The sequence below is a fragment of the Chamaea fasciata genome, unplaced genomic scaffold, assembly GCF_029207755.1.
Source record: "Chamaea fasciata isolate MVZ Bird 193981 ecotype frontalis unplaced genomic scaffold, bChaFas1.0.hap1 SCAF_40, whole genome shotgun sequence".
Lineage (NCBI taxonomy): Eukaryota > Metazoa > Chordata > Aves > Passeriformes > Sylviidae > Chamaea > Chamaea fasciata.
This window is the reverse complement of record NW_027094125.1, coordinates 1,739,081-1,754,422: the sequence shown is the minus strand read 5'-3', so window position 1 is coordinate 1,754,422 and position 15,342 is coordinate 1,739,081. Positions and strand designations below refer to the sequence as shown.

Genomic DNA, 15,342 nt, shown 5'->3' with positions numbered 1-15,342 from the left:
GGACCCTCTTCATCCTCCTGGTTTAGCCAGTTTAGATGTTATAAAAACGGTCTTTACTTTTAACACTATGCCACAACCACGCAAAAAATATACACATTCATTACATCACCATTTCTAAACCCTTTTAATAATAAAAGAAACTAGATGAATACAGTAAAACTTTCCCACGTTATACATGTAGCATTCATTTTAGTATTTGTGAAAAGCCAACTTTATAGTATGTACCTATAACAGCTCCAAGGCAGGTACCTGAGATGATTTTTGGAAACTGGATCTTCTGTGAATCAACCTGACATTGTTCCCAGGCATCTCTCAGTCTCAACCTCCAGTTTCAGGACAACAAATCCTGTCTGGCAGCCCCAGATTGCTCCAGGGAAGCTGACCTTGATCAATTTCCGCTTTTGCAGTGAACCTGCATCCTCCAGGATCTTCCTGAGACTCCTCCCAGGTACCTCCCGGAGTCTTTGGCACACAGAGGTCTAAGGAGCTGAGACCCCGGGTAGCAGTCCCAGAGGGCTCCAGGGAAGCTGCCCGAGGGGATTTTGTGCCAGGAAAGAGGAAAGAGCTGTGCAGGCCTGCAGGAGCACAGGGGCAGCCCCGCTGTGGGTGTGAAACGTGAGGTTGTGTTTCCTCTCAGGTAAAACAAAAAAGGTGGCCGGTGTAGTTGTTGTGAAATATGTCGAATGAGGCCACGGGACAGTTATAAAAATGAGTTTTAATAAACAAATGGAAAAAAAGCATGGAAAGAGGCTTTTGGACAAATATTTTGCATGCTTATAAGTGAATAATGTGAGTTTTAATGTTCTCACAATATAAGTTTTAAGGGTTTTTTAGGCCTTTAGCATGTAGGATAGAAGAATGCATAAGTATTATTATTTGCTTTGAAACAAAATTATTGTAAGCTTTGAGCTGCTTTGTAATAAGAGGTGTTGAACTACAGCTTTAGGATTTTAAAAAGTGGTAATCACCTAAATAAAAGAAGGAAGTGAGCTTATCTTAAGGAAAAAAAAACAGTTAAAAAAATTGAGGATCCTGGAAAGGAAAACTGGACCCCATCATCACAGATGCATGATCCTGGGAGGGGAAGCCAAACATCACCATCACTGATTTATGGCCCTGGAAAGAGGAGCTGGGCCTCACCATCACCGACGTATGATTCTGGGCACGGGAAACTGCACATCACCATCACTAATTTACAACCTTGGGGTGATAGAAATTCGACGTCAGCAATAGGAGCTGATCACAATGGGGTATGGAAATCGGACTTCACAAATAGAAACTAGGAGGAAACCACCAAAAAAATACCAGCAAAAACCAGCATTTGGTGTGCAGCTGGAGGGGAAACCCCCCCACTGTACCCAGCACGCTGCTTTGCTCACATTTTATCGTTTGAATTACCGAATTAATAAATCAATTGTTGCTTGATATATTGGCTGAGTCAAGCTCTTATTCCTTCCGTGGGGACTCAGGAGCAGCTGAATGTGGCTCCTCTTGTGCCAGGGTGTGTCTGTGTGCCCCGCTTGGCACCTTGAGGAGCAGCTGGATGTGCCTGTGGCTGCGGGCTGTGTCTGGGGTGCTGCTGGCCACTGAGGCTGCCTGCTGGCAGCTTTGGGGGTCTGGGGGGGAGTCACATCTGCCCTAAAACCCCCTCCTAAAGCCCCACAGACACTCCCAGACACCTCAAACCACCCCACAGGCCTTGGCCAGGACTCCCCCAAACACTCCCTGCAATATAAATAGCCCTAAAAGCCACCAAAACCCCTTTCCATCTCCCCCAAATTCTCTCCAAGCCACACAGCCTGGCCACGACCACCAAAACCCCCTCACAGACTGTCCCAAAAGCCCCCCAAACCTCCTCCCAGTGCTCCCAGGAGTCCCTAATACCCCTCCCAGTCCCCAATGGCACCGACCAGGAGAGGTTGGTGCACAGGAACATCCCCAGCCAGGAGCAGCTCGGGCACTTCAGCAGCGATTTGGGCACTTGTGGGGGGGACACCCTGGATGGGGAGACCCAGGCCAGGGACTGGGACAGACAACCAGAATTCCTGGAGAACAGCCGGGCTCAGGTGGACATGTTCTGCCAGCACAACTAGGAGACTGTAGCCCCATCTGCCTGGCTTTACAGCCCTACAACACCCACATCCTCCTGAAGACTCCTCTGAATCCCAAATTCACCTCAAAACCCCAGTAAAATGGTGCAGCTTTAGATCTCTTTGTTTCTTTATTTTTTACCCCAGTTCTTGGTGTTTTGATGGGATAAAGATGGAAATTATTTAGGCTGGAAAAGACCTCCAAGGATCATCTTAGCTTTGCTCAATGTCACCAGAAGAAACAATTGGATGGGGCATGTTTTTTAGGGTGTAAAGGTTTGGGTTTTCTTCCTTTTGTTCCTTTTTATAGATTTTTTCCCCATTTCTTGCTAGGAAACACTAACAACTGGGCACTTAAGAAAATGAAAGAAGTGATCAAGCTCAGGGGAAGAGAGCATCTGGTTGCACTTCTTTTACTTAAGAATTTCTTTCTGAGGGGCAGAGATATCGAGAGAATCGGGCAGGTAAAAGATGGGGCTGGGGCAGCTGCTGGCTCTCTCTCTCTTGGCTTCAGAGTGTTAGGAAAATTATTCCACAAACGTCAGAGGTTTCTGTCCAAAAAGGAGACAGAGGAATCCTTTTTCTTTATTCGAATAAAGGGAGAGACCATGAGGCATTTCCCCTGGGGTCTCTCAAATTTTGGAGGATGCAGCCTCTTATTTATCCTCATTTCCCGGCCGCATTTCCCTCTCTCTTTCTCCATTGGCTGAGGTACTTGAGAGTTACAGACTTCCTGGAGTGCCTAATACCTAAAATTCCCCTTTAATGTATAATCCCCCCTTTTAATTTTTAATTCTTACGGAATTTATGGGTTTTCCCCATTGTTTCTTTCCTCTTTCAATATCCAGTTTCATTTATCAGCAAACATACAGTTTGTTTGTAAAGGCAAATATCTTCTTTTCCATTCATCAATCAGTGGAATCCTCCCCATTGTTTCTTTCATCTCTCAGTGCTGGTTTTACCTACCAGCAGATCCACTGCTTGTTTGTAAAGACAAGTCTGTCATTCCTCTCAAGAGGAGGAAGGTCGGAGCTGCTGCTTGGGGTAAGGAATTCCCTGCTGCTGCCAGAGCCCAGCCCAGAGCTGCTTCTTCTGCCATGGGGTGATCCTCTGCTCGTGAGAGCAGCCACTGCACTGGGACCTCATCATCATCACCTACCTCACTGTTAGAGATGAGTAGTATGATGATTGGCTCTCACAATTATCGGATGAATAGTGTGTGTACATTAAAAGAAGTTCTGTTGATGTATGGTTGTGTTATTGTAGTTTGTTGTTTGGACACCCCCAGTTCTCTCTACAGCCCCCTTTGCCCCCCTCTGTATTGCTGCCACTGGACAGTCTGGGTTGGTCCTTTCTCCTTATTCAGTCCTTTGTTGTGTTTGTTGAGGTTTAATAAAGCTCTGAAATTTTAAAGTGAGCGGTCATTTCTCACAACTGGGGACTCATCTGGCATTAAAACCTCGTCTCCATGGCCCTAGGAGATTTTGGACGAGAGTTCCACCCCCTGATCTCGCGGCTCGATTGGCTTCTCCTGGGGTCATTGCTGATTTGCAAGTCGACACCTCGGGGACAATAAAGGACCAAATAAGGATAAAGAGGAGGGGGAAGGAGGGGAAAGGCCCCCTGAAAAACTGCAGATGGAAAGATCTGGAGGATTGAGAGTATTGTGCGAGGGGGAGACGGAGTCCGGGAGTGTGCTTGGGGTGTGAGTGGGATGCAGTCTGGGAGTGTGGTTAGTGCGAGAGTCAGACTTGGGAGAACTGGTTTGAAAAGGCACTGTTCTCATAACTGGTTTGAAAAGGGACCATCCTCATCATTGGTTTGAAAAGGCACCATCCTCATAATTGGTTTGAAAAGGCACCATCCTCATAACTGGTTTGAAAAGGCACCATCCTCATAACTGGTTTGAAAAGGCACCATCCTCATAAGTGAGATGGCCAGATTGCCCATAATCTGAGTGCAGGCACCTGAGCTCTGGTCAGCACTGCACAGGATCTGTACCTGAGTCTGTTGCAGCTTGAGGACATTGGACAGTTGGGTGGATTTGGAATGTGTCAGATTGGAGGCAAGACACGAAGTGCACAAGAGGTGGGGAGAGGCTGCTGGAAGCACCAGGCACGGAAACACCAGCCTGGCTGTGCGGGAGTCTCCAGGCCACGGACCCTTGCATGGGGCAGCTGGGAATGGGGAAAGCTCGTACTGGGGAGGCCTGGCATGACAGCACCTCACCTCCAGTCACGCTGCAAGAAGGACTCCATTTTTGGATGGCAAAGAAGAGTTGAGCGGCAGACTTTGGGAGGGCCCAGGGTTGGCTGATGTCATACCAGGGGTATAAAAAGTGGAGCTGCCATTTTGTGGATGAGCCTCTGGCAGTCGGCCACGCTCCCAGTGCTGTCCCTTTCTCCCTTTGTTAAGGTTCAATAAACCTTTGAAATTTTAAAGTGAGTGCTTGTTTATCAAGGGTTACTCATTAAAAGACAGACCTAGCACCATCTGCTCGGGTGCCCTGACCCTGAGTTTGCCTCTCCTTGCCCGACTGGGAGCCAGGCCCCTGCTGCCCCACCCCGCTGCTTCTTGTGCACTGCTCCAACCTTTCCCTGCACTGTAGCCCCACACCCCTGCCTGTATGTAGTTACACTTAGAGTTATACTTAGTTTTATTAGTTTTAGGGTTTTTTAGGTTTTTTTTGGAGGTTTAGGTTTTGGTGGGTTGTAGGTGCGAGATTTTGGTGTTTTTTGGTGGTTTTAGTTTAGGATAGGTTTAAACAATTTTAAGGGAAAAAAAACAGTTTAGGGAGCTTGTTTGCTTCAGCTAGCTAAACTAACTAAAAGCAAAAAAAAAAGGTTTTTGTTTGGTTGTTGTGTTTTTGATGAATACATAGGGTTTAGAGAAAAAAATGTGTAGGAGTGAATGCTGTTTTTCTAAAACAAATTGTGTGTGGGGTTTTTTTGTTTGTTTTGTTTTTAGAGCTAGTTTTAAAGACACAGAACACATACAGAATATACAGAACAGATGACTGGGGATATAAGCATCCTAAAGTTACTTTAGGACATTTTACTCTCTATCCCCATATTGTCAACTTACTAAAACTAATTGGATTATAACTCTACATATAGGTGCCAGCCCAGCTTGCTGCTGGGGCCCTGGGATTGACTGCCCCAGGGGTTTGTGACGAAAAGCCTCTCTTCATCCCTTCCTATCTTGGTCAAGCTGCCATTATTACCACATGCTCCCCGAGCTCACACCACAGCACCCCTGCGGCTGTAGGGGAATCAGGGGAAAGTGCCCACGGCCAAGAAGGGGTCACTGGGTTTGTGGTTCTGTTTGTTGTTAATGCTGTAGCTGTTGTTTGTTTGCTTTATTATACACACCACTAAAGAACAGTTATTCCTATTCTCATACCTTTGCCTGAGAGCTCCTTAATTTCAAAATTATAATAATTTGGAGGGAGGGGGTTTACATTTTCCATTCCAAGGGAGGCTCCTGCTTTCCTCAGCAGACACCTGTCTTTCAAACCAAGACAAGGTAAAAAATCAGCTCTTCTCAATGAACTTGCAATGTCGATCTGAGTCTCAACAGATGTGCCTGCCCCTGTGTTCATCCCGGTGCCCATGGGGATCCAGGAGGATGTGGTGACCACCAGCCAGGTGTCTTCCCAACCTGGATTACCAGGAATGTGGCTCACCAGGGCTCTCCCCAGCGTGGGTGCTCTGATGGGGGATGGAGTTGGAGCAGAGGATGAAGCTCCTCCTGCAGCTGGGGCACTCGCAGGGCTTCCCTTACCGGTGTCTCCATTGGTGCTGATTCAAGACTGAGCTCGTTCTGAATCTCTTCCCACACTCAGGACACTCGTAGGGCTTCTCCCCAGTGTGGATGCGCCGGTGCCTGACGAGGTGGGAGTTGTACTTGAAGCCCTTCCTGCAGTCGGGGCAGCGGAATGGCCTCTCATCTGTGTGAATCCGCTGGTGTACGAGGAGAAGGGAGCTGGTCTGGAATGTCTTCCCACACTCAGAACACTCGTAGGGCCTCTCCCCAGTGTGGATCTTCAGGTGGGAGGTCAGGTGGGAGCTCCGGTTGAAGCTCTGGCCACATTGCCCACACTCGAAGGGCCGTTCCCCGGTGTGGATGCGATGGTGGATGATCAATCCAGGGGTGTCTCTAAAGCCCTTCCCACACTCAGGACACTCGTAGGGCTTCTCCCCAGTGTGAATCATCTGGTGGCGGATCAGGCGGGACCTCCAGTTGAAGCTTTTCCCACATTCCCCACACTTGTGGGGCTTCTCCTCTTCATGAAACAGCTCATGGACCACCAGCTCAGAGCTCTGGCTCAATCTCTGGCTGCCTTCCTGGCACAGGGTGAGTCTTTCCTCATCAGAGCTCCCTGGGCTGGGGCTGGAGCTTATCCTGTGGGATCTCTGGAGATTTTCCTCCCCATTGGATTCCTGCCCCATGGAGTCACTCAAATCAGCCTCTTCCACGAGGTTCTTTTGTGGGGATTTGTCCTCCCTGGTCTCCATCCTCAGCTCCTTGTCTGGGGAAGGAAGGACAAGGAGAGGATGGGATTTGCCTCCGTGCCAGAGGGAAGGGGAAGGAGATTCCCCCCAGTTCATCACTGGCAGGGGGTTTGTCCTGCAGCTGGGGCCATGCTGGGCTGGGAGATGGAGCAGGAGAGAGGGGAAAGGGGCACTGACTTCCTCCTCACCTGTCTGGCTGTCCTGGGGCATCTTCCTTTTCCTCACAGCCTCGCCCTCCATCCGGCCAAGGTTTGGGAATGGGAAATCCTGGTTTGCAGGCAAAACAAGATGTGAGCACCTTGGGTTTGAAGGTCCCCCTGCCCAAGTCCATCTCTAGAAGTCAGCATCATATGTCCATAAAAATCTGCCCTGAAAAAACCTCTTAGGAGTTCCCTGTCTCTGGTCTCTCCATTTTAGGGTTCTGGGATTCCTCCCTGTCCAGGCTGCCAGAGGTTCCAGGAATCTGAAAACCTACTCCCTCTTCTATCTCCCCATTTAGAGACACCAGGGGCTTTTGGGATCCTAGGGTCCTTTCTCCCCTAATTCTCTGCTTTGGGGTGCAGGGGGTCCAAGGAGTCCCCCCTGCCCCTCTCCAGGCTGTTGAGGGTCCCACAAATCATGGTTCTGCCCCCTCTCTGGGCTCCCCACTTTGGGCTCCTGGGGGACACAGGGCTCTGCTCCTCCAGGCTGCCTCTGCTGGGAGCCACCACTGGGACCCACTAATGTCCCCTCCAGGGGCATTTTCCACTCACCTTTGGAGATCTTTATTCTCCAAACATCCCCCCCCCAGAAAAACCCAACCCAGGGACCCCTCCAGGATATCCAGGCCCAGCTCCCCTCCCCGGTCACCTGCGGGATTGGTGGGGGAGGTGGGGGGCGATTCTCCCATGTGTTGGGGGGCTGTGAATTCAGGGAGCTCTCGACCTCCTCCTTCCTTCTCCTTTTCTTGATCCTCATTTGTCCCTCCTCCTCCATCCCTCCTCCTCCTCCCCCAGGAGCAGCGACACCCTCGATGCCCCATTCCCTGTTCCCCAAGAGTCAGCTGCCCCTGACCCTTGCTGGGGACCCTGGCTGGGCACTTCCAGCCCTTGGGGCTCCTCTCAGGAGAGCTGGGAGGGAGGAACACAGCGAGGGGTGGGGGATCCCAGGAGTGGCATCACTGGGAGGGACAGGTTTGTACTGGGGTAACTGGAACCTTAATGGGGCAGCTGGGAGCGACTAGGCATAGCTACGAGCATGCTGAGGGCAACTGGGATATACTGGGAGTGTCTGTTAACCACACTGGGATGACTGGAACCACACTGGGAACAGGCAAGACCATGCTAGGCAGAACTGGGACCATGCTGGGGGCTACTGGGAGTGAATGGGATTAACACAGTGTACATTGGGGGCAACTTGAAATGTCTGGGACCATGCTGGGAGGGACTGGGATTATATGGGGACAGGACTGGGACTATACCAGGGGAAACTGGGCACAACTGGGAGGAACAGGAAGCAACTGGAACCATGCTGGGGGAAACTGGGATACTACTGGATTTCAGTGGGAGCAGTTGGGCCATGCTGGGGTAGACTGGGATCATAGTGGATCATAGTGGCAGCAACTGGGACCGCACTGAGGGTGACTGGGAGTGGCTGTGAGCAACTGGGATCAAGCTGAAAGCAACTGAGGACAACTGGGAGTGACTGGGATATACTGGGATAGACAGGGAATCACAGGGATCATACTGGAGGCTACTGGGGTCATGCTGCCATTGACAGGGAGCAACTGGGGGCCACTGGCCTCATCCTGGTAGCGATTGGGAGTGACTGGAATTAGACTGCAAGTGACTGGGATCATATTGGGATTGGCTACAATCATACTGGGATTATGGATTAAGGCGTGACTAGACCCAGGCTGGGGGTTACTGGGAGCTACAGGGCCCATGCTGAGAGCCAACTGCTCCCACACTGGCAGGAACTGGGAGCAACTGTGAATGATAGGATGCATGCTGGTAACAACTGGGATGCACTGGGAGTGGCTGGGATAAAACTGGGGGCATCTGAACCACACTGGGGTAGCTGGGAGTGCCTGGGAATGACTACAAGAATGTTCAGGACAACTGGGATATACTGGGAATGCCTGAGACCATGCAGGTGGGGACTAGGACCACACTGGGAGCCACTGGGAATGTGCTGGGGGCAAGTGGGAGTGACTGGAGCCCTGCTGGGAGAGGCTGGGATCATACTGGGAATTACCAGGACTGTACTAGGGGCAACTGGGAGAACTGGGAACACACTGCACAAAAGCTGGAGGAACTCGCAGGAACTGGGACCGTGCTGGGGGCAAATTGTAACATAATAGGAAATGACTGGGAGTGACTGGGTCATACTGGGATCAGGCAGGGAGTGAGGGCAAGGGACCAGGCCCATATTGGGACTCACTGGGCTCATACTGGGAGCAACAGGGATCCTAGAGGGAGTGAGAAGTGATCAGGATCATACTGGGACTGACTGGGCTCATCCTGGGAGCAGCCGCTGCCGGCACCGGGAGCCCCGAACCCCTTTCCCGGCCATCCCGCCCCTCCAGCCCCAGCACCCCCCAAAGGGGTCCCGGCAATCCCAGGGGTCCCCCCTCTCGGGGTCCCCGCTTTGGGCTCCTGGGGCTCTCCTGTCTCTGGGGTCCCGCTCAGGGGGTCCCCAAAGCCCGGATCTCTGCCGGGCTCCCCAAACCCGGTGTCCCCCCGCCGGTCCCGCCGCTCCCCACGTGGCCCCGGCAGAGCTCGGAGGGCCCGGCCCGGGAAGCCCAACCCCCACCTGGGGGGACCCGCATTCCCCCGCCCCCCGCCGGGGCTCTGCCGACACCGGGACCCCCCAAAAACACCTCCCGGGGACCCCGCCATGTCCCCCGAGGGGGGAGCCCTGCAAGCCCCAAACATACCCCAAAAAAACCGAACCCAGGGACCCCACCCGGGATATTCGGGGCGAGTTCCGCCTCCCCGGGCACCTGCGGGATGGGGCCGATGGTCCCGGGGGGCTGCGGGTTCAGGGAGCGCTGGGGCCGCTCGGTCCCTCCTCTGCTCTTCTTCCTCCCGCTTCCCGCTGCTGCTCCGCCTCTTCCTCCCTCCCCCCTCCTCCTCCTCCCCCGTTCCCGAAGCCCTGGCGGCCGCGGGAGGAGCGGGAATGGAGCCGGGACAGGTCGGGATGGGCAGCGCGGGGCTCTCGGCTGCTCCCACCCGCTGGGGCCGGGGGGAACCCGGCCCGGGGAAAAGGAGAGGGAAACTGGGAAAACTGGGGGCTGCACATCTACACTGGGCCTTGCTGGTTGGGAAATTCCATCCCCTTGAGCTCTTCCCAGAGGCCTGGAGATGTTGGAGGGGGGACTGCGGAGACGGATGAGGGATCCCAAAAGTGGTATTTTGGGGATAGGATCCGTGGGGATGGGAATGTCCCGCTCCCTTCCCGGGGCAGGGTCACACCTGAGCTAGGTGTGCAGGGCAGGACCTTGCCCTGAGCCCAAGCCCTGTCCCACCTGCAGGATCTGCTTCCCCTGGGCCTCTTCCCCCTGCGGCCCCAAGCCCAGCTTGGTGCTAAACAAAGGGGCTGGGCCGGGGTCATCCCCCGGCGGGGGCTGTGCACCCCCTCTGCCCCCTCCCCAAATTCCCCCCGGGGGCAGCAGGAGCTGGGGCAGGAGCCCTGTGGGGAGGGAAAAGGGGGTGACACCGGCATGGGGGGTCACACACGCTCTGGGGGACACACACGGGCCCTGGGGACGCCCCTCACCTTCTCCTGCAGCGCCAGGAGGATGAACCCCAGCATGGACACCCCCACCCCCGGCAGCATCTTGGGGGGTGGGGTCTGCTGGCAGCTTTGGGGGTCTGGGGAGGGGGGTCACATCTGCCCTAAAACCCCCTCCCAGCCCCACAGACACTCCTGGAACCCTCAAACCACCCCCCCAGCTCCTGGCCAGGACACCCCAAATGCTACTTGCCATATAAATGGCCCCAAGAACCACCAGAACCCCTTTCCATCTCCCCCAAGTCTCATCCAAATTCTCTCCAAGCCACACAGCCTGGCCAGGACCACCAAAACTGTTACACAGACTGCCCCAAAAGCCCCCCAAACCCCCTCCGAGCAGCACAAATGGCCCCAAGAGCCACAAAAGCCTCTCCTAGTTCCCCCACAATCCCCCAAAATTTCCTCCCAGCGCCCCATGGCACTGACCAGGAGAGGTTGGTGGACAGGAACATCCCCAGCCAGGAGCAGCTCGGGCACTTCAGCAGCGATTTGGGCACTTTGGGGAGCACACCCCAAAATGGGGAGACCCCCGCCAGGGACTGGGACAGACAACCAGAATTCCTGGAGAACAGCCGGGCTCAGGTGGACACGTTCTGCGCACACACGTATGAAATTATGGCCCTGGCCGCCCAGCCTGGGCAACCCCCACAAATCCCAAAAAATCCAGTGAACCAACCCCAAATGCACCCCCAAATCCTGGTAAAACAGGGCTGCTTTAGATCCCTTTACTAAATTTCTTTATTTTTACCCTGGTTCTGGGTGTTTTGATGTGATAAAGATGGAAATTATTCAGGTAGGAAAAGATCATCAAGATCATCCAGTACTGCTTGATGCCACAAGAAGAAACAATTGGACAGAGCAGTCAAGGTTTTTAGGGTGTAAAATTAGAAAATCAGATCTTCCCAGTGAATTTCCAATGTCGATTTGACTACTGATGGATGCTCCTGCCCTTGGGTTCATCCAGGTGCCCATGGGAATCCAGGAGAGTGTGGAGACCACCTGCCAGGTGGGAATTCCACTGGGAATGTGGGTCACCAGGGCTCTGCCCAATGTAGGTCCTCTAATGGGGGATGAAGTTGGAGCAGTGCACAAAGCTGTTCCCACAGTCAGGGCACTCACAGGGGTTCCCTTACCAGTGGCTCTGTTGGTGGTGTCTCAAGGATGAGCTCCAGGAGAAGCTCTTCCCACACTGGGGACACTCGTAGGGCCTCTCCCCAGTGTGGATGCGCTGGTGGGTGATGAGGGTGGAGTTGTGCTTGAATCCCTTCCCACACTCGGGGCAGCGGAATGGCCTCTCATCCGTGTGAATCCGCTCGTGTATGAGGAGGTCTGAGCTGGTGTGAAACCTCTTCCCACACTTGGGACATTCGTAGGGCCTTTCCCCAGTGTGAATCTTCTTGTGGGAGGACAGGTGGGAGATCCGGCTGAAGGTCTTCCCACATTCCAAGCACTCATAGGGCCTCTCCCCAGTGTGGGTCCTCTGGTGGCTGATCAGGTTGGAGCTCTGGATGTAGCTCTTACCACATTCCCCACACTCAAAGGGCCTCTCCCCAGTGTGGATTCTCTGGTGGACAATAAGGCTGGATCTCTGGCTGAAGCTCTTCCCACATTCCCCACACTCGAAGGGCTTCTCACCAGAGTGGATCATCTGGTGGACGATCAGGTTCGAGCTCTCACTGAAGCCCTTCCGACATTCCAAGCACTCATAGGGCCATTCCCCAGTGTGGATCATCTGGTGGCGGATCAGGTGGAAGCTTCGCCTGAAGCTCTTCCCACACTCCAAGCACTTGTGGGGCTTCTCCCCATCATGAGGCTGCTCATGGACAAGCTGAGAGATCCGGCTGGATATCCAGCTGCCTTTCCAGCACAGGTTTGGTCTTTCCTCCTCAGAGCACCCTGGGATGGGTTTGGAGCCCCTCTTCATGTGGGATCTCTGGGGCTTTTCCTCCCTGTTAGATTCCTGCGCCATGGAGCTGCTCAAAACAGCCTCTTCCATGAGGTTCTGCTGAGGCGATTTGTCCTCCCTGGTCTCCATCCTCAGCTCTTTGTCTGGGGGAGGAAGGAAAAGGAGAGGATGGGATTTGCCTCTGTGCCAGAAGGACGGGGACAGAGATCCCCTCAGTTTGTCCTGAGTAGGACGGCGTCGGTGCAGGGTTGTCCTGTAGCTGGGGCCATGCTGGGCTGGGAGATGGAGCAGGAGAGAGGGGGAAAGGAGCAGTGACTTCCTCACCTGCCTGGGCCTCCCAGGGCATCTTCCTCTTCCTCACAGCCTTCTCCTTTCTCTAGCCAAGGTTTGGGAATGGGAAATCCTGATTAGGTGAAAAACACAGGATGAGTACATTGACTTTGAAGGTCCCTCTGCCCAAGTCCATCTCCGGAAGTGACCAGACATCTGGGGTCCATAAAAACCTCCCAAACACCAAGATTCAGTCCTGAAAATGCCTCCCAGGAATTCTCTGTCTCTGGCCTCTCCCCTTTGGTGTTCGGGGGTTACCCCCTGTCCCAGCTGCTGGGAGTCAGGCTTGTATTAGAGGTCCCTCGCCTACTTGGTTCCCACCCTCCCCAGAAATCCAAAAAACTCCCCCCTCTCGTGTCTCCCCGTTTAGGGATGCTGGGGGGTTTTGGGGTCCCAGAGTCCATTCTCCCGCAGTTCTCTGCTCTGGGGTTCAGGGGGTCCAGGGAGTCCCCCCTGCCCCTCTCCAGGCTGTTGAGGGTCCCGCCAATGGTGGCGCTCCCCCCTCTCTGGGCTCCCCACTTTGGGCTCCTGGGGGACACAGGGCTCTGCTCCTCCAGGCTGCCTCTGACGGCAGCCAACACTGGGACCCCCCAGTGTCCCCTCAAGGGGCATTTTCTGCTCAGCTTTGGAGTTTTTCATTCTCAAAATATCCCCTCCGAAAAAACCCAACCCAGAGACCACCCAGGATATCTGGGCCGAGCTCCCCCTCCCCGGTCACCTGTGGGATGGGGCGTGATGATGCCACGGGCCGAGGGCTGTGAATTCAGAGAGCGCTCGACCTCGTGGTCCTTCTCCTTTTCTTGACCCTCCTTTGTCCCTCCTCTTCTTCCTTCTCCGGCTCCTCCCCTTCCATCCTTCCTCCTCCTCCTCCCTAACCCCACCCCCTTCCCGTACATCCATCCCTTCTCGCTCTCCTTCTCCATCTCTCCTCTCCCAGCCCTCCTCCTCCGCCAGGAGCAGGCACACCCCGGTGCCCCGTTCCCGAAGCCCTGGCGGCCACGGGAGGAGCGGGGATGGAGCCGGGACAGGTCGGGATGGGCAGCGCGGGGCTCTCGGCTGCTCCCACCCGCTGGGGCCGGGGGGAACCCGGCCCGGGGAAAAGGAGAGGGAAACTGGGTAAACTGGGCGCTGCACATCCAAACTGGGCCTTGCTGGGGACCCTGGCTGGGCACTTCCAGCCCTTGGGGCTCCTCCCGGGAGGGGGGAACACAGAGAGGGCTGGGGGATCGCAGGAGTGGTATCACTGGGAGTGACTGGGTTATACGGGGATCGTGCTGGGAGGAGCTTAGCCCATGGTGGGGGAGACTGCAATCACACCGAGGGAGACTGGGATCATGCTGGCATCATACTGGGAATGAGTAGGAGCCTGCAGGGCCAATTAAGACGATGCGGTGGGCAAATGGGATATACTGGGATTGACTGGGATCATGCTGAGTGTGACCAGGAGCAGCTGTGAGCAACTGGGATCATGCTAGGAGCAACTGGGAGGAACTGGGAGTGACTGGGTGTGTGCTGGGGCTGATTGGAAGCAACTGGGCTTATACTGGGAGGAACTGGGATCATGCTGGAGGTGACTTGGATCATACTGGCAGTGAGTGACTACACTGAGGCTGACTAGGAATGGTTGTGAGCAAACGGGATCATGCTGGAAGTAGCTGGGAGGAACTGGTAGTGAGGGAACTGGGGGAGAGTGTTCTTTTCCTTTGGAACCTCTGCACGTTGTGATTTCACAGCCAGAACAGAACACCTCCCAGCCAGTCCTGCTCCTTGAGATGTCACAGGCACCTGTGACTTTGCAAGGAGTGGGGCAGTGATTTACTCTGGTGCCCATGAAATCACAAGGAACAAAGCTGTCATGTTCTCTGGTGCCTGTGACATCACAGTGACCAGGGCTCTGATGTGCTCTGGTGCCTGTGATAACGGAAGGAGCGGGGCTGGCTGTAATGTGCTCTTGTGCCTGTGATATCACAAGGAGAGGGATTGGCTGTGATGTGCACTGGTGCCCATGACATTGCAAGGAGCAGGGCTGTCAGGTACTCTGGTACCTGTGATAAGACAAAGAGTGGGGCCTGGCTGTGATGTGCTCTGGTACCTGTGACATCACAAGGAGCAGGGCTGGGATTTACTCTGGTGCCTGTGATGTCACAAGGAGCAGGGCTGGGATTTACTCTGGTGCCTGTGACATCACAAGGAGCAGGGCTGGGATTTACTCTGGTGCCTGTGATGTCACAAGGAGCAGGGCTGGGATTTACTCTGGTACTTGTGACATCACAAGCTGCAGGGCTGGGATTTACTCTGGTGCCTGTGATGTCACAAGGAGCAGGGCTAGGATTTACTCTGGTGCCTGTGATGTCACAAGGAGCAGGGTGGTCAGGTACTCTGGTACCTGTGACATCACAAGGAGCAGGGCTGGGATTTTCTCTGGTGCCTGTGATGTCACAAGGAGCAGGGCTGGGATTTACTCTGGTGCCTGTGACATCACAAGGAGCAGGGCTGGGATTTACTCTGGTGCCTGTGATGTCACAAGGAGCAGGGCTGGGTTTTACTCTGGTGCCTGTGACATCACTAGGAGCAGGGCTGGGATTTACTCTGGTGCCTGTGATGTCACAAGGAGCAGGGCTGGGATTTACTCTGGTGCCTGTGACATCACAAGGAGCAGGGCTGGGATTTACTCTGGTGCCTGTGATGTCTCAAGGTGCGGGGCTGGCTGTGATGTGCAGGAAATGAG

At 54.2% G+C, this 15,342-nt stretch overlaps 1 pseudogene; it reads right to left on the bottom strand.

Annotated features, from left to right (window-relative positions):
- Positions 1-15,342, bottom strand: part of LOC136303661 (uncharacterized) — a 372,218-nt pseudogene that overhangs the window by 207,676 nt on the left and 149,200 nt on the right.